This window comes from Crocodylus siamensis, chromosome 8 (assembly GCF_052110815.1).
Source record: "Crocodylus siamensis isolate JL-2025a chromosome 8, ASM5211081v1, whole genome shotgun sequence".
Lineage (NCBI taxonomy): Eukaryota > Metazoa > Chordata > Crocodylia > Crocodylidae > Crocodylus > Crocodylus siamensis.
The window spans coordinates 59375568-59402039 of record NC_143402.1 but is presented as its reverse complement, the minus strand read 5'-3'; the positions used below and the strand labels follow the sequence as shown (position 1 = coordinate 59402039).

Here is a 26472-nt window from a genome sequence, read left to right as displayed (position 1 = left end):
GCCGGGCAGCGGCAGCTCTTCGCGGCTCCCGGCGCTCCCGCACGCACTTGCTGCCCTTCCCGAGCGCTGCCTCGCTCCCGCCCCGGGGAAACCCTCCACTTCCTACAAGCTGCGAGCAAGCCCCGGCGTCGCCTCGGACCCGCTCAGACCCCTGCGGCCGGCGCGGCGCGGCTCCGTGTCTTTCCCCCGGAGGGATCGGGCCGCGGCGGGGAGAAGGAGGCCCCCGAGCCGAGAGGCCGGGCCCCGTCCCCACTCCTCGTGCCGAGCCAGAGAGGGGCCCGGAGCACCCCCAGCTCCGTCCCGGGGCGACTTCTCCCGGTCCCGGGATTATTCGGCTGCTGGATCTAATCTCAGCCCTGCCCTTTTCCGCTGCAATTTTATACAGACATCGCGGGGGGGTTGATTTTTCAAACGGCACCCACACGCAAGCCCGGACGCCGCTGTAAAAAAAAGTCAACCCCCCCGGCCTGTGTCCGCGCCTGCCCCCGGCCCGCTCGCCGCCGCTTGCTCGCTATTGTTTGCGGTTATTACGGTCGGCAGAAAAGAAACGCCCGGGCAAATCGGCCCCTGGAGAAATGATGGTAAAGCTCTCCCCCCTCCCTGTCCTCGTAGGGTTTCTGGAAGCCCAAAGACGCCCCCGTTGGAAATAATCAGGAGCGATTTATTCCTAGGGAGTGACAGTTCTTTTGAACAGTAACCGAATGGCAGTTTCTGTCTTTCTGAAAGCTTTTCTTCCAGATTTTGTTCAGATTAGGCCGAGGGGATGAATGCAGGCATTATCCAGCCCAGTAGCTACTCTGAAATGCCAAATTAATTACCAAGGGCTGAATCAAGGCGATGGGGACTGGGAAGGGGAAGGAAAGGGAGGAACCCCCCCCCCCACAACAGTTTTAGGTGTGAAAATATCTGTGTAATATTTTAAACGCCGATCATGGACGGGAAAAGCGGAAAACAGGAGCGGGGCTGGGAGCGGCGGCGACGTCTGGGGCTCGGGGACGCGAGCAGAGCTGCCCTTGGCGGCTCCAGGTGGGACCCGCCGCCCGGGGACAGGCCCCGCGCCGGCCCGCACGCCGCGGGCTCCCGGGCAGGCGCGGGGCTCGGCAGCGGGGAAGCGACGCCGGGGAAGCGCGCGCGCGCGGGGAAAGTTGCAAGCAAGGCGGAGCCGCGGCCCTGGGGACCGCCCGGGGGCTCCGGGGCGCATGGCGGGCCGGGCTGAGCTTGCAGCCCGGCCGCTCTTGTGTGGCGGGGCACCCCCAGCAACAGGGCCGAGAGGGGAGGGAAAGGGAAAGGGAGAGGGAGAGGGAGGGAGACGCGGGGATTTCTGCCGAAGCCACCCACGCGCGCCCCTGGAGCCCAGCCCGCGGACACACGCCCCAAGTTCAGCGCCGGGGCCGGGCAGACCCGGGAAGCGCCGTGGCCCTGGACATCGGCGCCAAGGCCCGGGCTCGGGCTCGGCAGCCAGCTCTTACCTGCTGGAGACGGAGCGCGGCCGGAGGAAGTCCTGCTGGATCCCGCTATTTAGGTCTCGCCATCAGGGAGTGATCAAGAGATTGGGGAGCACGTCCCCTTTAAGATGCTCTTCCAAAATAGCCCACCACGTGGTGTCTGCCCGAGTCCCCTCATTGATTCCTCTTCGCCTCCTCGCCAAACTCGCGGCTACCTGCCGAGGAGCCCCTCGAGCTGCGGGAGAGCCGGGGGGAGGCAGCGAAAGGGCTGAAACGTGTACCGTGTCTGCGGTGGCGTTTTGCCTTCAGCCGGGCCATTGCAGAGAGAGCCTGTGAGGGATTTCATGCTTCTGTGAGCTCCAAAGGGCTAAATCAGGGAACCCTGGCACATCCAAAAATGATCAACCAGTCGATTCTCTTGGGCCAGTTTTGTTTTCAATGAAAAGATAAAGGGGGGGGGGGCGGTGCGGGGGCGCGTGTGTGCGGGGTGTTGTTCCAAAACTTCCTAGAACACAAACATACCTGGCATGGCTTGTATTGCCCAGCTCACAGGGTGACAGAGGATGGGTAGAAGACTAGACTGCCGGCTTTAAAACCCTCCTCCCAGGGACCAGGCATGCGAGGGTTGACAACTTTGTGAGTATGGCAGACTTCCACCGAGGAGGACAGTTAAACCAGGAGGTGACAATTATGCACCTTAAAAGTTATGTGAGTAGCACCTTAACAGGGCCGTGTCTGCATTTCTCTGTCCAAGTAGCAGACAGAGACGGCTTGGTATACAGAAGGTATAATGGATCTGCCCTATAGGAATCTGCAGAGATGTAACAAGGGTTCAGGAGGCCTCACTGACCAGGAACATTCACACCTGTCTATTTGCACATGTCTGTGTTGCTACTAACAGACCTTCAGCATGACATTAAAACCCATAACGCTATTTCAGCTCACCATATTATTATTATTAGTTGTCATAGTAGTATTGCTATTCGTATAACTATTATAACCATGATAATTATTTGGATTATTGATGTTGTTGGTGCTGTTATTATTATGCCCTAGATTCGTGGTATATACTGCTACAGAAAATGATGGCTGGCTCTTGGACTGGAAACAGTCAAGTTTTCCCTGCACATTTACAGGGAAGACATTTTCAGATACTTTTTGCCATCCATAGGAGTGCACCTTTTTGGATGAGTGGGACCGTTCAGTCTATTTCCAGTGTTCTTAAGGCCTTCCCAGTAAAATTAACAATCCTGATTCTGTCTGCTACTTAATTAGCTATGACTTGTGTTGTGGAAGCTTCTAGGAAGCTTGTCTAGAAGTTGTCCTAGGACAGGATCGCATTGTGGTTGGTGCTGTACACAAACAGAACAAAAATGGTGCCTAGGTTTGCCTGGGTAAGTCCTTTCTGCAGTAAAGCCAGAAGAGCATGAAGCAGAGGAAAGCTCAAGTTTTTCCTAATATATGCTTCTCAGCATTTGTTCCATGGTGGGGAGGTGGAATTTCCTTCCTGCAGCAGAACAGGTCAGTGTGTCAGTCCCCAACCCCCTCTGCCCCTGCACTGAACCCAGGGACCTCCGCACAGCAGATCTGCATGCAGGTATGATATCTAGCTGCTGGGATGATGTGGACTGAAATAATTCTAAAAAGCAGAGACCAAAACTTAATTTTAAGTAATACTGAAATTAGAGACTTCCTGCTAATAGAGAAAGATTCAATCCTGAATAAGATTCTGTCAAGTTTAGCTCAGAGAACTTTACTGTAGCTACTGAAGGTTTAAGGCAAGGAAGGTTTAGTCATTATCTCCTGTACAATCCACAGAGCCATTGTGTCAGTGCAATAAACAGCCATGATGTGGGAGAGAGAAAGACCTCCTGTAAAAACCACAGGATAAATTCTGGCTTCAGGTGCAGTGATGCTGGCCATATGTCTGACTTTCTAAAATGCCCTGAGGAAAATGCCTGAGGGAAATGATGGTCTCAGTGTTGCTCCCACTAAAACCAGTGGCCAAACTGCCATAGGGTACAGCAGGAATATAATTCAGCACAAATAAGCACTTGGCTAAATTTTGCAGATCTAGCACAAAGCCAATTTCCTCTAAACTGAAAAGTACGTTGCATTGCAAAGTGTCTGGGGACTCAGCAATCAAGGCCCGAAGTGAAAACTGGGTATGGTTGGTAGGTGGTACTGAACCATAAATACTGACAGACACAAAATCCTCATAAACTTCTGAATATCTGTGACCAACTTTGTTTTAAAGAATACACTTGAAATTGCAGCCTAGTGAGATAAGCCCAAGAAAAGTTTGTTTCCTTTTGCAAAACATCTGCTTTAGGGCAGAAAGACCAGAAAGTTCTATGCATATTTGATCCTATTCAGAACAGACCAGTCCGACATACAACAGACTGCAGTGCTTCTGACACTATTGAATGAATTCACAGAATGGCTCTCACACGCTCTTTGAGACTCGCAGACAGATTCAGACATCATAGAGAACTAAAGAGTAGTGAAACTCCTACCCAGCAGAGTACAAAATAGTCTTCTAAAAAAACCTTTACATGTGGAAATATGGGGACTCTGTGATAGTACAACTGTTGAACTTATTGATTCATCACTGTGGCTCGTAAGTAGTATGTATGTGCACAGATGTTAAAAAACAAAAATAAATCAATAGAATGCAAACCAGCCTGAAAATTTATATAATGTTCTCTATATTTGACTTGTTAACCGACATATCAGATACCTTTGGGATGAGAATCACAAGTCGGTATATGACATTTGTAACAGCTGTAGAATTTCTCAGTAATATACATATGCCCTTCAAATGTGCTTCAGGAGCCCCATGCTTCCAAGAATGACGCATGATTTTCAAGACCAACATGGCTACAACCAAGACCACATAAACATGATTTTCAAGGCATTTCCAAAATAAAGCTTTCTGGAAAACATACATAAAATAGAGCAAATCAGGAAGGACATAATACAACCGTACGAAGGTAACACAGATGCTAAGGCATTGTGGGCTCAATGTGAAATGTAAAAAATGCCAGCTCAATGCACAATCCACCTACTTAGAACACACTAGCACAGCTGAAGAAATCCAGCTAGAATCTGATTTACAGACAGCCCCTGTGGAAACACCTGTCCCAAATGAAATGGATAAACTATGTTCATTCTTGTGCTTATATGGTATTATTCCAATTTCATGGTATACTCTGCCACAAATTTAGCATTGTTAAGAAAAAGTTTAAAGACAAGAATGTGGGAGACATGAGATGAAAACAAGTTTTCAGCTGTTTCAGCTAAACGTTGTACAAGTAGTCCAGCCCTGGTGGTTGGTGGAGAAAGTGGAATTCAGTCCAGACAGAAAAAAATGGTACCTATTCCAATCAAAAGTCAATGGAACTTAATGGAAAGGTTTGACTCCACTGGGCATCAGAATAGACCTCCCTGGTGCTACAAACTGAGTTCTGTTCTTACCTAGGTCATTCATAAAGCCACAGGAATTACAACTGAATTTGCCATATGATTCTTAAGTAATACATTCGTAAGTTGTCAAATGTAGGAATTTGGAAAATTAGGAAAAAGGAAGGTCATATTCTAGCCTTTATGCTTGGAGGATGATTAAAACATTAGCCTACAACTTAAGAAACCTGGGCTCAAATCCCTGCTTTGGAATAGACTCTCTGTGGGCTACTGGAGAAACCACTTACAGAAGAAAATTTCAAAACACACCGAAGTGATTTAGGAGCCTCTTTAGAAGTGATACTTAGGAGCCTAAGTCTCATGAAAATAAGGACTATGTTTATAAAGGTATTTGGCCATCCAGAGATACAGATAATTGCTTCATGGGATTTTCCAAAATACCTAAGTACTTACATCCCATTAACTTCAGGGATGTGAGAATAAATCCAGTAATTTATGTGATGTGTCCTCATGCTTTGGTTATGGGTGCTACCAAAGCCCCTGGGTGTACATGCACTCATTGAGCACACAAGGAAACCTTTGCTAGGTTTTTTTTGCTCATGCTGATTAATGCAAATCAGGTGTTTAATAAGATGCTGATTTGATCAATGATGAGGCCCCTGATTTTATACATGTTAATGAAACTTGGGCCATTTGCTACACCACAGCAGACTCCAGCTGTGGTTTTTTAGCATTGCACAGCTGAAGGGGGATTGATCCATATCTGGCAAATGTGGCTGTTCCCTTAGCAACCTGGTTGGAAATATAGGAAATCTCCCATCCAGAATCTGGGCTGTATATAAGTGTCCATCTTGCAGTAGAATTTAAGGATGGAGGTAAGAAGGGCCTACTGTTTGTGTACCTCTCACCCTGCTGCATTGTAAAATCACTATGAGAACTGGTGAACCTCCTATGAAGCGTTTTGGAATCTGTGGTGTTAAGGAAGATCAGGTGCCCAACAGAGGTGCTTTTTTCAATGTCTCGGTTACAGCTGCCTCTGTCACAGACTATGAACGGCCTAAGGGTATAGTTCTCCACCAATTTCTTGATGCTGACAGTGCCAGATGACTTCACTATCCATGCCAAGTGTGCTTCTTCTGAGGATTTCACGGCCACCAAGGTGACCATGGAACTATTGCAAGAGATTCTTGGCTCACTCATGCAGTTAGGCAATGGCATGCTCTTGATCTTGTGCTTGAGCTGGGACTAAAGATTTAGACAGATCATTACCTCCTACTGTTTGAGAGTGGGACATACCTCTCCTGTTGGGGTTTCTGGGTCTGCCTTCAGAAATTGGCGAAATGAATGAATATCCAGAGGATTTTGAGGAGAACACTATGCTTCCAAAAGCCCATCCATAGATGGTTCAGTACAGCTTTATAATAGTCTTTGTCCTCTACTGTTCATGAAGCTGCCAGCACTTCCTTGGTTTTTCCCTTCCAAATAAATGGGATATGGTTGCTCCATGATGAATAAAGCAGAAGGGAAGACAGATGAGATGCTGGTGATGGAATTTACAAATATTCCTAAGTGTCAGTCAGCACATCTGGCCTGATTCATCTAAGCTGTCTTCTTTTACTGGCTTGTAAGAGTCCACCTTATTGGGAAATTTGGCATTACTTCATAGGTAAACCATAGTTGGTGTGGACTGATCTGCCTGCTTCTGAGTGCTGGGTACTGTCTTGAGGAGGAGACAAGACGTTTCCTATGCTTGAACATAAGCAAATATTACTCAAGGAACTCAGATAATTCCACCTCACTTCCCATTGAAAACTACCTTGGGCAGGGCCTGAATCTCCAGAGAGTGGAAATGAAGGTGACATGGTGTGGCTCAAAACTAAGAGAAACTTCTTCACAGCTTTTAAAGTTGCTGTCAAAACTCACACTTTCTCTGGCCATCAAATGTGAGCCACAGCAATCTAGACACAACAGTATTGTTCTAGTATCATGTCAGCACATGAGAATCCGTGCAAAGATCACCATTTTTTCCAATGTTCAGACTGGGCAAAATGCAAAAAGGAAACAAATAGTGTCAAGAATAAGCAGTGTGTTCCAATTAAATAAAAAGTCCTACAGTTTCATAAACTTTCTGTTTGTGATTTTTATGGGCATGACTTCTATCTTAGCAGTCCATCTTTAAATAAGCAAATATCAATGTAACAAAACAATTACATGCTCTATACCATAAAACCGTAATACTGACTTCTGTATACCTTGTGAGGCTCAAGAAAGTTTATTTTTTTAACTCCATCTTAAATAAATGAGTTTCCTGGATTAATATTTTTTATCTCATCAAAATCATTTGCATAAACCCGATGTATGTCTTAATATGAACCTTGCCTGAGGCTTCAGAGCTGAAACTCTGATCTAGCTCTGTACTTTCTCCCTGGTTTGATTCAGAATAGAAAATGCAAAGGAATTTGATCTACTTAAGCTGATGCAAAGTAAAGATTCAACTTGGGCATGACTAAAATGTGAGTAGGAAGAAGTTTGGATCAGAATCAGAGCTGAGACCGGAGTAATAGTAAGTCAGGTAGGTTGGGCATGTTTTATTTCCCCATCGCTCAAGAGCCATGCTATTGCAATGAGGGTCTCAAGAGTACTCAGCTTCATTTTGGACTCTGCTTGGAAAGGAACTTGGAAGAACAGCACAGGAAACAGAGTGTCTGTTTGGACTCTGACTGGGTGTTTGAGCATTTAGTATATCTGTGTTCCTGCCTATCATTAGGTCTTGTTTGCAGGTGATTCTGCAGTGCTGGGCAGAATTATGTGACGCATTAATGTGACTACCCACCACCATCTGTAAACAAGGGCATCTAGATTCAACCAAGCATGTTCTCTAACATTGCATGCTCCATTTATTCCCATCTTTACAAAAATTTAGATATCTAATCTCTGTTTATCAGTCTGAGAACTGAGAATGCCCTAGAGTGTAGGCCCTCCCTCACCCTCAAAGGTGGTCTTGCTAGGAGGAGGGCATGGTGGAGCAAAACTTCTCCTCCTGCTGGCTATACTGAAAAACTTCCTGGTGGACAGAAGATTCCAACTTCAAGTGCTTTCAGCCTAGCACCAAAGGCATGTAGCTCTCTTAATCTCAAATTAACAATTTCAGATTTTTAAAAAATGTGATTTTTTTCCTTCAATATTTCTGCCCTTTTGGCCAACTCTAGTACTTATGTTTTAGAAGTCTTACTTTGAGCAGCTGGGCTGAACTGAAAGTACTCACTATATAGAACTGCTCTTTGCCAAACAATTAACTATTTTCATTGCATTTTTCCTCAAGGGTTTAGCATATCTTGTAACCTTGGCTGTTCTTCTGGCTTTGGGTTAAGCTAATCCATTTCCGTATTGCTGATGAATGGGTATTTTTGTTTCTTTGTTAAAACATTTCAGAAAAGGATTCTACACAGTGTCCTGTTTTGTTATGGAAAATTACAAACTGGTGAGGAACTTGGTTGGCTTCAGGGCCTGGTGACTCTGGGGCACGAAGTCAGTCCTGGCACAGTTGGAGCTGGCTAGACTTTGGGACTGCTAGTCTCTTACAAAGAGTGATGTACAATCACAAGAGGTCAGGGCTTTAATTTAGTGTCTTTCTTCAACCCAGTGCTCTCTACCACCATGCCAGGGCAATCATTTAATGTTGATTTAGAGCAGGGGTTCTTAACTTGGTGTCTACGGATCCCTAAGGGGTCTGTGGATAAATTTCAGGGGGTCTGTGAACTTGGATGGGAAAAAAATTACATCTTTATTTTCACTAACCTCTATGTATTTTATTTTATGCATTTAAAAACATTATTCTGAGAAGGGGTCCATAGGCTTCACCAGACTGCCAAAGGGGTCCATGGCACAAAAAAGGTTAAGAACCCCTGATTTAGAGCCTCTCCTACTGAGTCCCCTGTATCATTCCTTGCAAATTCCTAATGAGCTTTCCATATATGGATTAGGCCTGTGGCTTTCAAACTGTGGCACATGTACCTCTTGGGGTATGTAGTGCTTTGCCAAGGGGTACATGACTATTTTTTTTATAGTGAGCTCTACTTCTTTCTGGTGGAGCTTCTGATTGGTCAATGCATAATGGTGCATAATGGAATTGCCACACATTGATGTAGGTGTTGGCACTCTTGCTAACAAAAGACCATGGAGAGAATGTGTTGGTGTAAGGGGTATGAGCAGGTAAAGGGGGACATGATCAAAGAGGTTTGAAGCCTGCTTAGCTTATACAGTATATTGGCATCACATGGCAAGCTGATGATAAATAGAAGGGACTTGTATATCTTTCGATTTAAAGAGAGAAAATGCAGTAAAACCATACCAAAGCTCTGCAGATACTGCTATTCATACAATGAACAGAAAAACATCACATCAAGTGAATGGATCCTGGCAGAATCAAACTGCAAGTGCTGAGCATCAGGAAGATCTATGGCAAGCATTCCTCTTGCTGCCGCCTGCTGATCAACAGGCCACCAAAACCTGCCAGACCTAGACTGCTGGTAGTGGCGGGAAGTGCTTTAGCTGTGTTTGATCTCCCCATAACCTGCTCTTTAGGAACAAATTCACCCTTCTTCTTGGTCCAGCATTCATTTCTAGTGCATGAACAAGCCCGAGGCTTGGCCAGAGAAAAGGGACTCCTGCGTTTGCCTCCTGCTTTCATTCTGGCTCCATGCTGTGTTCTTTCCCTTTGGAAGTTGGTCTAGGGTGTGTGATAAGATAGGAATACCCCATGTAGGGTGAGTGCTGTTCTCCAGTCCTCAAACAATGGTGGTCTTTCCCTGAGGTCCTTCAATATACCTTTAGAAAGAAAGACTCCTTAAACTCATGTCCTACTCTTGTTCCCATTGAAGCCATCAGAAAAATCCCTATGGGCCTGGCGAGAACAGGCTCCAGGCCATGGTCTATTACAAATAGATATGTCCAAACCAAGGCTTGTCATGAGAAATGAGACAACAGGAAATGTGTCTTTCATGAGCTTTACCTAAAGTGCTTTGCATCATTAGCTGTTTCTGGCAGTCATCCCAACCTAATTATGATTATTTATTAAGCTGAGATGAAGTGGCCTTGAAGTGGTTACAATCTTTTAATAGAAGAATTTGCAACAGGGAGGATGGAGCATAAAGCAGGGCTACTCATGAGTTATGAGGCCTTTGTATCCATGGAAGGAGATAACCGTTTTCATCTGAGGAGACCTCTTGTATTTCCCAAGTCAAGAAGGTAGACTAAAATAGTCTATCTGATATGGGGTGTGAACAGTTGCTAGACTGCACTGGTAGCAAAGAATGGTCCTCTGTGGGTTGTGGAAATTTCTCCATGAGAACAAAGCCTTATCTAGGGGCTTTCTCATAACTTCCTCTCTTTATCAGTTTCATTAATTCTTATTGTTGTCCAGGCCTGGCTAATCAACACCCATCAAGAGTGTAAGCGCAGGGAATGGATGCATCTGCTCTGAGCAAGCAGAGTTAACAAAGCTTTGTATTTGCCTTGGCTGTGCACTCTGTTCAGGACAATCATGGCCTGCATCATTCTTGGTTACATCCGATAACCCTGAGTGAGCTCCCTCTTGCCCAAACACTGTAGTATGTCAGTGCCCAGCACGTTTTGGTGGGCACCGCCCACCTTGATCCATCTTCTTTGCGACAACAAAGTCATTTTGAGAGGGCTTGTTTGTCAATCCAAATTCCAAGCTATTCACAGCTGTTAAGTCACACCTCCCCCTCCCCCTCGTGCCTCTCTCTGCTGTATACAGGCAGGTCCTGTTGAAAGAAATGGTTTGAGCTCCAGGGGATTCTAACTGAGCTAGAAGCAGGGGAGCGATGGTGAACAGGTTTCCTCCTATTGCTAATGTTGTGTAAAGAGAAAAGGCATGTCAGATGTGTGACCTCACCATTTCACCTCGCTGCCTCCGTTTCACTGTCTCTTAAATGAGAATAATGATACTTGTCTCTTTTATAAACATCTTGAAGTCTACGGATAAAAAGCATGATATTACCTTGTATACCAGCTACCCCAGTGTTTAAGATGATGTTACCTAGAGTTACTGTGATTCAATAGTTTTCATAGAACTAGGAGCAGACACGGGGGGGTTTATGTCATCTGTGGTTTGAGAACTCTGACATCTTTACCCCCACAAACAAAGAAAAATCCACTTTCAAGTCTGAGGGACATCCCTTGAGCCCAGGGGTCTCTTCCTCCTAGAGCTTAGATAGCGGACTTGGGGCTGCAGGCAGACACTTCCATCCACTTGGAACCCAGACCCCATAGACTCCTCTTGAGGGATGGATCCTATATCTACCCTTTGACAGAAAGGAGTAGAGCTCACTATTGTCCTTTTCAAATGCCAGTGGTGGTAGTACATGTGCCAGTTTTTCTGTGTTATAGGCTAATGCTTAGACAATCATACAGGAAGTGGGAGATCTGGTTTCTAGGCCCTCCCTAGTCTGCATGGGTTCAACCCAGCATCTCTCAAGTCTCAGGAGAGTGCCCAAATCACTAGGCTTCAGGCTAGGTGGGGTGAGGGGTGGGGAGGGGAAATTCTCTCCTTTAGTTGAAGCGGTGCCATTGGGCACAAATGAATACAACATTTGTGACACCAAGAAAAGAGCACATATGTAAGAGGGCAGCTGACTCTGTAGCCTGCTGGGTAGGGCTCTCAGCTCTGGGGAGTGCTGGGTTTTGCTCCCAGGATGATTTCTGGTTTTGTCCCCAGTGACTGTTTAATGTAAAATGCATAAACACAGATGAGAACAGGGACTGAAACCCAGCACTCCCCTCCTCCAGCTGAGTACTGTAACCGGCAGGCTACAAGGTGAGCCTTCCCCTGTGATCTCTATTCAAGGCCCAGGAGTGGTGCATTCCTTTCTTCAGCAGGAGGGATGGAGTGTGCCTTTATCTTTCCCATCCCAGAATTTCCTACAGGTTAGTGGTTTAGGAAGTAGGAGATGTAGGTTTGAACCATTGCAGGCTGGGAAAGGCGTAGAACCTAGGTCCCTTATTTCCTAGCGAACACTCTAATGACTATTATCGTAAATGGGAACTGTTACCAGCCTCTCCAGCTATAAGCCCATGTTGTGAAGGGCCAAATCCTGTCAGGCATGCTCCAAGCATGCTATCCTCATCACGCTCCCCAAGGGACCTAGGTGCTATTTTACCTGGGTTCTGGACCTTGATCAAGTCTGAGCAGGAGCTAAGTGCCTGGATGCTTAGATTGGGGCAGCTCTGGACATGCACAGAAGCAAAACTGCAGGTGCCAAGAGAACACTCAGGTCAAAGAGAGATGCATCTAGTGAGTCTTAAGGGACTATCTTTAGTCTGCTCAAGTCTTTCTGGGGATCTAGCCCTTAGCCTTGCTGGATGAATAAGAGTACTGCTTGTCCTCTTTGGAGCGTTATGAAGATAATTATATTGGAGATTGTCAGGTGCTGAGGTAGTAGAGGCCAAATAAATTACATGGGGAAGACAGGACTTACTCTTCGTCTTAGTTCCAGACAATATTCATCTTAATTAATGTTCTGATTGCATTTGATTATTAAGCATCAATACTGACATAGAAGCAATCTTGCCAGGCAGTTCTGGAATGATGGTCCTAAATAAAAAGAACAAGCAGCAGGGATAAAACTATGCGCTCTAACTGCATAGCTATTAAATTGTTTTGAATGTTCATGAATGATCTGTGACAGGGAACCTTGATGGGATTTATTAATTCTCAAGGACTGTTCTTGACTTTATCTCTCCAGCACAGATTGCAAACAAGACTTTGGATTGCATTTTGTGTGGTGTGCAAGATATCTGTCTGTACTGTGAGATCAAGGATCATATTCCAACCTCACATAGTATGCTGCACCTGCTGGCTACACTTGAAAAGGATTGGCTTGTGCATCCCAGCAAGTCTTCTACCTGAGGGGAACACGCAGATAATACTCTTTGTGTTCGTTCCAACCCAGTTACTCTTCCTTCTCGGGAGACTGTTATCTCTGAACTTGGCATAAATGTCTGTTTCCAATGCTGGAAATGCCCACTCTGCCTTTTTCTGTCCTCCCACCCTTGACCAGTTTTTACCCATTCCATTAAGATCATTATTCCAAGTAGACACTCTATTGTTGCTCCTTACATGGTGGTAATTTTACATGAAACACCTGATTAAGGAAGGTTACTCCAGCTGAGAACTGTGAGGAAGAGGCATGTGATAGACTCCTTTGTAGCAGCAGATGGGGGAGGTTTATTTTCATCTATTTAGAAGCACCTCTGCATGTAGGCCTAAGGTTTCCAGCTTAAGTCTAAGCAGGTTAACTTGTAACTGGTTTGGGGAAGAGACCCAGATAATTGAATTCAATCAGATCTAGCATCTGGACAGCAGTTGGCCTAATGTGCAATGCCAGTGAAAGATAATTAATGAATAATTCACAGTGGTGCTATTGCCAGTATAGCCCTAATTCTGCAAACCATTTAAGTATGCTGAACTCCATACCTATCAGCAAAGCATTTAAATATACATGTAACACTAGGAACATGCTTAAGATCTACTGAAGTAAAGGAGACATTAGCATATGCTTAAGTAATTGTCTGAACTGTAATAGCAGAATGGAGGCCAAGACAGGAAATGTTCAGTTCATTCCATCCCAATTTTTATCTGAAGAGTTCAGAATTGTATGTCTGGTCTAAAAGATGGACATCTGTTTTCTCTTGTCATGGGCATAACAGGATTCCTACCAGTTACCTGCATCAATGATGGCTTAAGCTTATTCTAGTAGAGGAAAGACCCAAAGCTTTCATCAGACCCAAAGGCAAGACAAAACTCTAATGAGATTCCAAATAGCTAATGTCTTAATAAAAATTGATTTTGTTTTATTTTACATTTGGCCTGGCTTTGTAGGTCCTCATTTAGTTCTGATCTGAGAGGACCGGGAGGGCAGGTTTTAAGAGGGACTTAGATGCTTACCTCCCACTGATTTTAATTACATAAATACCATTAAAAATCTGGCTCCATCACACTTCTGAGACAGCTAAACTGCAGGAATTTCACAAGGGAGTGTACTGGTGTGAGATTACTAGCCCTGGAGCTTTTGGATTCTCAGACGGCAGGTGTCACTGAGGTAAAACATACACGTTTATATAAACACTTGTGAGTGCATCATCTTACCTCTCCTGGATTAATGAAATGCTAAGGCAGTGATTCTTACCCTTTAATATGCCAAGCACACGTCATTAGACTAAAGTCACCCCTCAGAAAATTCTAGCTCTTGACTTTCCCTTGTTTCTTGACTATGCAAAAGTATAAAACAATTCTTTTGTTGCAAGGTACACACTCCTGTTGGAAATAATCTGACCGCTGCCACCACTGTGTGCATGGACCAGGCCTATTGCAGAGGGCAGAGGTTCATATCAGCCCAAAAGACCGTTATTACTAATTACCATGAAACATAGAGTCAGTGTCTTAGTGACAAAACAGGCTTATATGTGAACAGTCCGCTTGTTTGAGGTTATGAACACTCATAACCCTCCTCCTCCCCCCCGAAGTAAATGGGAGCTGAAGGGGCTCCATCCCTGCCACTTGTACAGATAGCCTATCTACTCTGGTAGGTCTCATTATTCCAGTTTGACAGAAGAAGCAGATGATGTGAGTAGGAACAAAGGGCTGGATTTCTTCACAGGATTTCATCACACTGGATATGCACTGGGTGTCACAAATGTTTGAAAACCTGACCCATGCGGAGTTGCTGAGCTGCTTTGAAAATCTGACCCTGCATGTCTTATGCAAGGCTTTGCGCTAGGTTTAAACTGTTGCCCTGGATGCCCCTAAGAGGTATGTCTGTGGCTGCACAACTGCAGCTTTTGTCACGTATGCACAATTTGGGATTCCATTTCCCCTGCAGTGAGATACAACCACTCTGCACATCAGAAGTATAACTGGCAATTTCAGCACCTTGGGCAGAGAGTGGGGGGGTGCCAAGTGCTGCAGGCAGGAGAGGTGGGTGTGTGGCATGCTTGTTCTGGTGCCTGGGTCCTACTCTCCCTCCCCTAGTTATGCTACAGCTGCAGATGTACCTGCCAAAAGTAAAATAGAAGAAAAGGAGAAGCCATCCACCCTTTAGCCCAAGATCTGGTGGTTAGGACACTTGGCCAGGGAGTGGGAGACATGGATTTAGAGCCCCTCCCTCAGGGAAGTTGAATACGTATCTCCTACTTTCCAGCAAAATACTTTAGCTACCAGACCCCTCGTCCTGACAATAGTCCACTGCACTGTCCAGTTAATATTCACTGAGGAAACAGTACTGGGAAAGTTTCTGCTCTATTGAGAGTAGAGACCCAAGCTAGAGTCTGCATTAGTCCATGCCAGCAGCCATCTCACTGAGCCATATGCCCTCTGGGGTGCTCTCTTCCTCCTGACACCACATATCTTCCTCTCTTGGCTGCCCAGTGAAGGAGGGTTGGAGGAGGCACCCGCTTAACCTGTGATGTGTTGCTTAGTGTCCTATTCCTTGAAATCAAAGAGATGTAAGTTTAAGTCTCCTCTGGTCCATTGCTCCCTGGGCAAGTACCCTAACTACTGCACTGTTGGGCTGATGGGTGGCAGGGCCCTGATATGGTTTTTGCACAACTAGCATTCCTGGACTTGTCAGGCATTACCTGTGAACCAGGGTGATTCTGTTTCCTTACCCAGTTGCTCAGCTGGAGCAGAGCCCCACTGAGCCTGCTCAGTAGGCTAATCTGCGTGGTACTAAATAGCAAACTCTGTGCAGGTACCAAAAAGCAGCTAAGCAGTTATGTGCATGCCATTTAGGCACATAAAGTCAAATAGGAATTAGCTTTGACTGTACAGCAGAGCTGGGAAAGGCACTTTTGGCTCACAGGCATGTGCATAAGTTCATTTGGCCAGGTCGCCTCTGGGACTCGGTTGCAAAACTTGCTTTTTTAGGGTCAGTTATGTTTGCTCTTCTGTCCTGAATGCTGCTCTGATGCTATCTCATGTGTCCACATTTGCAGGACATTTGGTGATAATTCCATGAACCCAGAGCCTGTCACTGTCCTCCCCCTTAGGCTGTATTGACATCTAGTGGAAAACTGCAGAACAGACTCCAAACCTCTGGAACGGGAGGATGGTGATGTGACTGCCATGAGATGAAAACAGACCCTGGACATTGATGTTTAGCAAGGGGATGTGCCGTGGTGTGAATGGTGGTGTGGAACGCTCCCCTCTAGACACTGATGTCTGCAGTAATTGCAGAGTATTTGGGAAAGTTATGCAGATACTTTCCAGGCCATGCCCCAGGACAGGGTAACAGTCCCTCTTTCATGAATGTGACTTGCCTGTCAGGTGTAGGAGGGAAACTAATTGAAGAAAGAACCTTATCTATTGCCATTAGTTTGAGTTCTCATAGCTGTGACAATCATTTGGCATAGAACCAGAGGGTTGGTAAGGAGCTAAACCCCATCTAGTCCTTGCACAGATGCAGGATTTGCTGTTCTTAAACAATCCTAGACAGCTGCTTATTCAGCCTCTTCTTGAAACCCTCCAGTGATGGTGAGTCCACATGAAATCTGTATTCAGAAGATGCTATGTTCAGAAGGTGCCTTATTATTATTATTATTGCCAACACAGTGTCTGAGAATAACCCCCCATTACCCTATGTGGTATACACTCACGTAATAAGAGACAGTGCTTCCCATGGAGAGCTCACATTCTGATTAACTAGAATGTATTAGTACTGTATATGAGCTTAAGTGTGTATCGTGCCCAAAGAGAAGAGTCTTTCCCCTATTTTATTTATCTTCATGACCATAAGCGTAATCATGATCATCTTTTTGAGAGAAACTGTACAAAATACCAAAAACGTTTTGACAGAAATTTATTTGACATTTTCCTGCAGTGACAGGTTTTGTATTGAAATGTGCGGCCTTCCGAAATTCTGTGTTTTGTTTTAAAGACTGGTATGGGGAATTTGGAAATTCTAACACATAGGGCATGTCTACCCGTCATCCTACAGTGACATAGCATATGAGGGTACAGTGGTAGCTCTCAGGGTACAGTGTCCCACTATGGCAATGTAGCAGCAAAATTTAACCATGCACCATGTGCACAGCACAGTAACCACCCATACTACTCCATGCTTTGGTACTTCCAAAAGAAAGTACTAAAGTATGGCACTGTAGCAATCCGGCAACATCTAGACACGCCCTGACTGAGTTTCTTTCTTACAAGCTGAGTCATTCCTAAGTGAATTTCTTCTATACAAGCAAGAGGGGCAGTAGTCCATGAGGTTACTATGAAATGGCATCTGTTTGGGTCATATTGAACTAAACTGTGAAAAAGCCAGATTCAAGGACTTTGAATATTGAGTTGGGTGACTCTTTCTCTGCTGGGCTTGGCTGACCTCATCTGAAGCAGTTGTGCTGACTGTTCTCTCTTGTTGCCAGTAGCTAAAGACTGGGTAGCAAAGAGAATGCTCATTCTGGGTGCTGGGCATTGGATTTTCCTCTGGTCCTTGCTCGCGAAAGGCCTGGGTTTAGTTGCCATCAAGTTATGTTATAAAATCAACCTGTTTTCTCATCCTGTCCCTGAGGAGGGAGGATGACTGAGATGGGAGGCAGGCTAGGTGAGGTTTCTGGAAGAGTCTGACATGGAGACTTTCAGGAAGCTGCAGTGATCTGTTCTTTCTGAAGCTCTAAATGAGTCCCTTGCCTGGGCAGCCTGCATTTCCTTGTTAACAACGAGGAGAGTTGTGCAACTCCTCCAGTGCACTCAGATTTAGTGACAGGCACAACTGGTTGGATCTTTTCAGCTGCTCTTCCAGCCTGTTCAAGTTGTAAATGCCCTATGTTGCCTGAGCATGCACCATCCTAAAAGGCAGCTATGGATTCTTCCTTTGTAGGGGACTCCATGGTAGTTGAAAGCTAATATAGCCACCCAATGCTTTCCACTCCATGCAGGGGGATTTTGAAGGCTGAGAGGTGTATGGAAGCACTGAGAGGGTCTCCAACAATGCTTGACTGCCTGAGTTATCTCTAAAGACTGCTCCAGCCCATGACATTTTAAGACAGTTCTGAGGTTGCTCTGTGATACTAAACCCAAAATGGTTCATGGATAATTTCAGGCCTGGGAAGGTAGAAATATGACACTGAATGTCTCCCCTTCAGTTTGCAAGAAGCAGAACCCAGGTGCTACTGGAGACATTTAAATAAATAAGCATACCATTTTCCAATTCTGCTGCAATTTAGGGCCTGGACCACTGGATGTCAGACTTTGCCAACAAGAAAGCAGGCGTCTAGGAAGACACTTGCTTTTTAGCAGAGTGGAACATTTTTTTCTTGTGAGTGATATCTATGGAGGGTTTTGAAGGGAACTGCACAAAAAGATTGGGAGCAACTGACCCCAAGAAATCCTGTCCTGTTACATCTACAAGAAAGTATCATGACTCAAAATATGTGCAGGAGGGAGTGAAGTCAATATGCCTGCTAGGACTGGGATGTCTTTATTTTTAGTGGAGAAAATGATCCATACTGAAGCTGAGAAAAAGTCTGTTTGCTTAGGGATGCCTGCTAAAACAACAATCCTCCCAGTGTGCATTGGGGTCCTCAGTGCATTTACATTGTAAGACCATAGGAAACAGGGCTGGAAGGGTCCTCACAAAGTCGTTGTGTCCAGCCTCCTGCTCAAGGCAGGATCATCCGTGACTACACTATCCCAGCCAAGTGTCTGTTCACTCTGCTTTTGCAAGTTTCCAAGCATGGAGATTCCACATCTTCTCAACGTAGCTTGTTTTGATGCCTGACCACTCTTATAATCAGAAAGTTCCTCCTAATCTTCAACCTAAATTTCCCCTGCTGCAGCTTAAGGCTGTTGCTCTTAGTCCTGTCCCCAGTCATCATCAACCCGAAATTGGTACTAGACCCAAATGCTTCATGCTATGAATTTCCATCTGCGAGATCAAACCAACAACACCATTAACAGTCAGCCTGTATTGCCCTCACTTCAAAGCACTGTAGCACTGGACCTGATATCTATATATATTTACATCATTAAATTCACTTTTATACTTTGGCACCTAGGCCCATTCCGTGCCCTTGTGGAGAAGATACTTTAAGTAAGCTGGGGAAGTTGTGTAGTTAGGTATAAACTTGCTGACACAAGTCAACATTCCTAGTAGTCTTTGAATTCCCTTTTTTTATCCTTGGGCATTACCATATTCAGCATTACCTGCACCTTTGAATTTGTCAGATAAGATTCCCCTTAAAGTCTCCCAAATATGTTATTTATGTTGTCTGAAACCAACAATAGTTCATTTCTTATAGACTCATAAAAATTAAGTTTGGAAGGGACCTCAGGAGATCACCTAGTACAACCCCCTACTCAGAGTAGGACCATCCCAACTAGATCATCCCAGCCAAGTCTCTGTCTAGCTGGGTTTTAAAAACCTCTAAAGATGGAGATTTTACAACCTTTCTGGGTAGCCTGTTCCAGTGCTTTACTACCCTCCTAGTGAGATAGTCTTTCTCAATATCTAATCTAAACTTCCCTTGCTGCAACTTGAGACCATTGCTCCTTGTTCTGGAAAAACATCTAGTTTGTGACAAGGACATGAGGAGGAAGGAAGGATCTACCAAGACTCCCAAGTCCTTTTTCATAGAGCTGCTATTCAGCCATGCGTTACCCATTTTGTATTTATATTTTTTATTATTCTTCCCAAGGTATAGCACCTTACAATTGTCTATGTTGAATTTCACCTTGTTATCTGTGGACAACTGGTTTAAAGGCCAATCCCAGAGAGTTGTGATCAATGGGATGGCCTCATCCTAGAAGGTCATCTCCAGTGGTGTCCCCCAGGGATCAGTGCTTGGACCCATACTCTTTAATATATTTATTAATGACTTGGATGAAAGCTCAGTGATTAAGTTTGAGGATGATACCAAGCTGTGGGGATATGCAGGTGTTACAGGATCTTTCGATAGTCGGGCTTACGGCAGATCACGCTTTGCTTTATTGGTCAGGCTTAACTTTATTAATGAAGTGCAAAATAAAACAGAATTAATGGTGCTGTGTCCACCAGTGAGCACACACTCACCACGTCTCACGCGCCCTAGCGACACATGAGACTGCTGCTGTTTTCTGGCGAGGTGTTTCTGGGGTTGGTCTCCGGGATCAGGCGGGTCTGGCGTCCTCCCCTCCGGCTGGCCGGGCCGAAGGTCATTCCGAGTTCGATTCGATCCATAGGGCACGTTCCGTCGGGCGCGCAAAGACCCCAAAGTTCACAGTGCAATGTCTTTTATACCCTCAGTGATGCAGGGCGGTCTAATCACGTGTGGCACTTCTTCACTGGCTCGGAGCGGTGACTGTCACATTACTGACAGACCCTGGACTTTCCCTTAAGAAACCCCGTGTGGAAAATTCCAACCGCATGTTGCTTACATGCTGCAGCCCCAGAGTCTCCCATTCACCCAGCACCTGTTACATAAACACTATTACATAAACACTATGCAAACCTCTAACTAACGCATGCGAACATGGCCACCTATCACAAAAGGCCATAACACATAACAAATGCAAAATGATTACAACAGCAGGGACATCAGAGGATAGGGTAAGGATGCAGGATGACCTTGACAGATTGGTTTTATGGGTGGAACAGAATCAGATGAGGTTCAACAGGGAGAAGTGCAGGGATCTTCATCTGGGTAGGAAGAACCTTCACCATAACTACACGATGTGTGGTGGTCCACTGGCTGGCACAGCATCTGAATGAGACCTGGGGGTCACAATCGACCAGAAAATGAACATGAGCCAACAGTGCAATGAGGTTGCCAGAAGGGTGAATAGAACTCAGACGTGCATCGGCTGATGTGTTGTCAATAGATCCAGGGACGTGCTTCTCCCTCTCTACTCGGCACTGGTGAAGCCACAGCTGGAGTGCTGCATCTAGTTCTGGGCACGACACTTCAGGAAGTATGTGGATAAGTTCAAGACAATACAAAGAAGTGCCACCTGTATGATTATGGGCCTGGAGGATACTCCCTATGAGGTGAGACTCCAGGAATGGGCCTGTACAGTCTGAGTAAGAGAAGACTGAGAGGTGACTTGATAGCTGCCTACAAGTACATCAGGGTGAGCAACAAGATCTAGGGGAGCAACTCTTCAGGAAGGCACCTCAAGGGAAGATGAAAACCAATGGGAACAAACTAATAGAGAGAAAATTTAGGCTGGATATAAGAAAAAACTTATTTTCCATGAGGGTAACTGGAATCCAGAACACACTCCCAGCAGAGGCTGGATAAGCACTTTGTTGAGCTCATTTGGGCCCAATAACCTCCTGCCCATGGCAGGGGACTGGACTTGATGATCTTGCAGATCCCTTCTGGTCCTCAGTTCTATGATTCTGTCTTCAGCCCATCTTTCCAATCCATCAGTATCCTTCTGAACTGTGCTCCCATACTCCAACATATTCACAATCCTTTCCAGTTTCATGTCATTTTCAAACTCGCTCAGGAAGCTTTCTATGCTAGCATCCAAATGATTAGTAAACACATTGAACAGCACTGGGCCCAGGACAGACCCCCGTGAAACTCCATTCAAAACCTCCTGCCATTCTGACAAGCATCCACCTATAACTACCCTTTGCACATAGCTATTGTCTAGCCACCTTTTAGTTTTGTCCAGCCCATATTTCTCCAATTTGTTTATGAAAAGGTGGTGTTGGACCTTGTAGAAAGACATGCTGAAGTCCAGATACACTATGTCCACAGCATTCCCTTCATCTACCCAAGTGCAGTTACTTTGTGAAAGAAAGAGATCAGGTTTGTTTGACATGAATTGTTTTTTCTCCTCCAGCCTTTCCTCCTCCAGATGCTTGCAAATGGCCTTCCTTAGGATATGCTCCAATAGCTTCCTGGGTATTGAGGTGAGGCTAACCAGTCCATAGTTCCCTGGGTCCTCCTTTTTGCCTTTTTTCGACTGGCATTATGTTGTCCTTTTTCCTTTACTCTGGTACCTTGCCTGTACCGAGAGCTCTGAAATCTCCTTTGCCAGTTCCTTCAGTACCCTGGGATGAAGTTCCAGGCCCTGCTGACTTGAATTCATTCAGACCCATCAAAAGTCCTCTGACTGTCTCTTTTATCTCCTCCCTCAGCGTGTCCCCTTCCTTATCGAAATAATCCATATTAGTAGGGGTGTGCGAAGTGGGCCCTATTCAATTCAGATTTGGATTCAGGGATAGTGATTCGATTGGTTAATTCGGATCACTGTCTCTGATTCGATTTGGCCAAATCCAAAACTGAAGATCTGCTGCTGATTCAGAGAATTGGTGGTTTGGACATAAACACAGCTTTAAAAAAAATGTTTTACATACCTCGAGGTACCAGCACAGCTTGTGAAAGCTGAAATGCTGGGGAGCATGGAGCATCCCACAGGAGTGTCGGGGGGGAGGGGCCTCCACACGCTCGGCAGTGAACCCAGAAGTGGACTGGAAGTCGTTCCAGTCCACCTCTGGGTTTGCAGGGGAGCGTGCCAGGGGCCCCTTGAGCCTCCCCAGCTCAGTGATTGGCCACAGGGGGACTGTGGCTGCCCCTCAGACCAGTTGCCGAGCCAAGGAGGCATGGGGGGGGGGGCAGCATGCTCCCTGGTGGACCAGGAAGTGGACTGGAAGTGCTTCTGGTCCACTTCTGGGTCTGGTGCTGAGTGGGCTGGGGAGCCCCCCACATTCCCATGGGATACTCCATACTCCCCACCGCTGCAGCATTCATGAGCTGCCTGCTACCTAGAGAAATGTAGACAAAACATTAAAAGCTGTGTCTATGTCTGAATCGCTGAATCTTTCCAAATCTCTCCGAATCAATTTGGTGGGTTCCGATTCAATTTGGAGAGATTAAAGGGTCTTCTGATTCAATTCAGATTCAGAGATTTGGCCACCAAATCGGGCCAAATCTCTGGCAGATCAAATCAGGGACCAAAGCTTCACACAGCCCTACTTATTAGGTGTCTGGCTGCAGCTAAATTTTTTTGTGAAGACTGAGGCAAAGTAGCAATGCTCACAGCACAAGCCACAAGGTTAGAAAAGATTCAAGTGTGTAGCTATACTATATCTGTCACAAGCAACGTTGTTAAAGCTAGGCTTCTGAGATGCATGGATGCATGACACTTACACTGTGTTCAGGACAGAAAGCCTGTACCTGATAGTGTTTGGGTTTGTAACAGGTGGGCTGAGAAAAGCTAATCCACAACACACAGTGCTAAAATGATCTGTGGGAGAGAACTTGCAGTGATAGGTGAGGCTGCCTTCTCATAGATTTCATAGACATCAGGGCTGGAAGGGACCTCAGAAGATCATCGATTCCAGCCCCCTGCCCAAAGGGCAGGAAGTCAGCTGGGGTCATAGGATCCCAGCAAGATAAGCATCCAATTTGCTCTTGAAGGTGTTCAGAGTAGGTGCCTGAACCACCTCCGATGGCAGGCTGTTCCAGAACTTGGGGGCTCGGACAGTAAAGAAATTCTTCCTTACGTCCAGCCTGAAATGGTCTTGTAGTAGTTTATGAGCATTCGACCTCGTCATCCCTTGGGGCGCTCTGTTGAACAAATGTTCCCCCAGGCCCTGGTAGTCACCCCTGATAAATTTATAGGTGGCCATCAGATCACCCCTGAGCCTAATGGAGTTTGCTCTGGATGGAAGGAATATAAGAGGGAAGCTTTAAATTGTGCCATTTCGATTCTGGGGGCTTGTGTCTTGGGGGTCACTTATTAGTCCTCTTGTATAAAGAGTGTATGTGGCTACTAGGACTGCTTGTATGGCAGCACAGGGTTCAGTGTCAGCAGTGTGATAATGATACTAAACCTTGTTTCTTTTTCAGTGAGCCCAGCTGTTACACTACATGCTCAGGATCCTCAGCTGGTGTAAAACATCATAGCATCAAGGAAGTCAGTGCACCAGAACTGGACTGGAACTGGCTACAACCAATTTTCAAGTGCCTTACCGAGATTAGGGCAGGCAATAAGTTTAAGGTCAGTTCAGACACAGTGGGCTCATCTACATGAGACACTTTGAGCACAGAAGAATTATTCTACTGCACCATAGCATGGGTGGCAAAGATTTAGTTTAATGCACATTAATATCACTAAAAATAAATTCATCTGCACTAATGTGCAGTAGCGCCAATTATGGCACATTAAGTTAGTACTTGTCATTACAGGTACTAAATGTAATGTGCTGTAATTATGGCTCATTAATGAATGTATAGACACACCCAGTAAGATGATGGTTATTCTGAGGATGAATGGGAAAGCAGAAGCCATACATGTCTATTGTAGAATGAATTTGAATCACAGTCCTATAGATTTCTGCAGTTTTTAAGTTAACACTGTGGAAAAATAAAGGTAGCTATCGTTGTTATGCCCTAGATTCATACCAGGTAAACAGCATGGCAGGCCTTGAATCAAACTGCCTGCTTCCTTACAGAGAGGAAACTTTTGGGTTGATTCTTGCTGCCTAATGAAGCATAACTTTTTGAATGAATGGGATGGTTCATCCATTCCCAGAATGCCTAAGATCTTCGCAGTTGCTGAATTGTTATTGTTGTTAATATCAATAACAGTGGGAAAAATTATTTTTGATCATGGATAAATTCCCATTTTACTCATAACCAGAAACATCATAACGAGAAGGAAATATGATTCCACATCCTGCTTTCTACTAGACAACTTTAGGGTAAAAAGACTTTTCCAACTTTTCTCTGAGCCTAATCTGCACAAAATGAACTATTCCAAACAGGAGACTTTACCACAACTCCTGTGGAATATGAATTTTAATTTCCACCTAGGAGAACTTTTGCAATCTTTGCGGTCTCCAATGCCTGATGAAGGGTGCTTGTGCCCAAAAGCTTGCAAATATTTTTGATTCCTTTTGTGTCTAGACTCTAGACCAATATGGCTACAACCTGGATACCCAACAAATTCTACTCAAGCTTTTTTAATCTAGCTGCACTAACATTTAGTATCCCTTGCATCAGAATCAAAGCATGGGGAGGCAGTTTTGAGAGTGTAAAGATGAGCGCTAGAAGGGAACTATTTTGCAACCAGTATGACTATTATAAGCACATCAGCATGTGCTGAACAGCCAAATAAAGTGAGAACTTGCAAAGAGAGCTCTTTTGCACATAAAGTGGTAATGATCTTCTATGAACAGCTCTTGAGCGTGGTGGGTCTCATTCCCTCAGCACTGGGCATTCCTGAGGTGAGTGGAAACATTTATTGGTAACAGTTGTTTAAGAGTAAAAAAGAAAAACATTCAATTATTTTTGAACCAGAAAACCTCTGAATTCTATCTGCAGTGTACACTGAGTCCATATTGCCATCTTTAATTTACTGTGATTGTTTTGGAAAATAAAATTAATAACATACTTGGATGTATAAACAGAACTTGCACATGCAAGTCATGCATAATAATTGTTTCCATTCTGCTCAGCGCAGGTAAGGCCTTTCTTGGAAGACTGTGTCCGGTTTTGGGCATTGCACTTCAAGAAAGATGTGGAAAAATAGGAAAGCAAGCAGAGCAACGAGAAAGATTTGAGGTTTAGAAAACAAGAGGTATGAAGAAAGGTTGGAAGAACTGGGATTCTTGTAGCCTTCTATTTTAGTCTTGAGAAAAAATGACCCTGCTGTGAGGAGGGGGTTGAATTAAATGACCTCCTGATGTTCCTTCTAGCCCTATTTTTCTATGATTCTACATCTTCTCAACAGTATTGTGAGTTAAGATTTTTTCTTCTTCCCAGTTTACAGTGGGGAAACTGAGGGACCCATGTGGCTGAATGACTTGCTTAAGGTCACAGAGGGAATCTACGGTGAAGATGTGGATATCTGTGGGATTTGAAACCAGGTTCCCATGTTTAGTGTCCCAACCATTAAACTAGTTTTCCTTTCTAGAAGTCACTGATAACAGACAGTGGATCAGAATTGAGCTGTTAGCAATATTTCTCAGTTCCCGTGCCTGAGCTTGCTGAGTATGTCCTGCAAGCTGTGCTGAATGTGACTCCAGCAAGGAACCTTGTGGTTCACAAATTCTAGCACATAAACCGTCACATGTCTGCCTGATGGCTGAATCAGCTGGAACGGTTGCAGATGTCACTCTTTGTAAAACAGGCTGCAGGTTGGGTACAGAGACAACATGCTATTCAAGAAGTTCTGTATGCTAATGCAGAAAAAGCTGAGCAAGTTTATATTAAGGTGATATCTAATAATTGGGAAATTGTCGAAATTTTGGATGCTTTTGCCAAGATGGCAGATCACAAGTGGTGGGAAACTTTATTAGGATGGAGTCCCATGGCCACTGGTGTCCTGAACCTTGTACTCCACCTGCTTGTTGTAATTGTGATTGGCCAAGTATGTTTACGTGTAATGAGTGTTGTAACTATAGTTTGGATGTGTCAGATAAGGAAGAAGATTATGTATGTGAATCAAATGATTAAAAGGGCTCAGTCAAAAACACAGCTAGCTAAATTGTTAGATGAAGAATATATGAGTGTTGATTGAGGGAGTGTATACAAGGATATGAATGAAGAAGTAGTGGGTGAATGTGATAATGTATAAGTCATATAAGTG

General features: G+C 44.9%; 1 protein-coding gene across 1 annotated transcript in view; it reads right to left on the bottom strand.

Moving 5' to 3' along the window:
• Nucleotides 1–1583, bottom strand: part of LOC149858820 (netrin-1) — a 246650-nt gene extending 245067 nt beyond the window's left edge. The window contains exon 1 of the mRNA XM_090060557.1: nucleotides 1470–1583. The gene's annotated coding sequence lies outside the window, so the exon portion shown is untranslated. The remainder of the gene's footprint in view (nucleotides 1–1469) is intronic.
• Between the last annotated feature and the right edge of the window lie 24889 nt (nucleotides 1584–26472).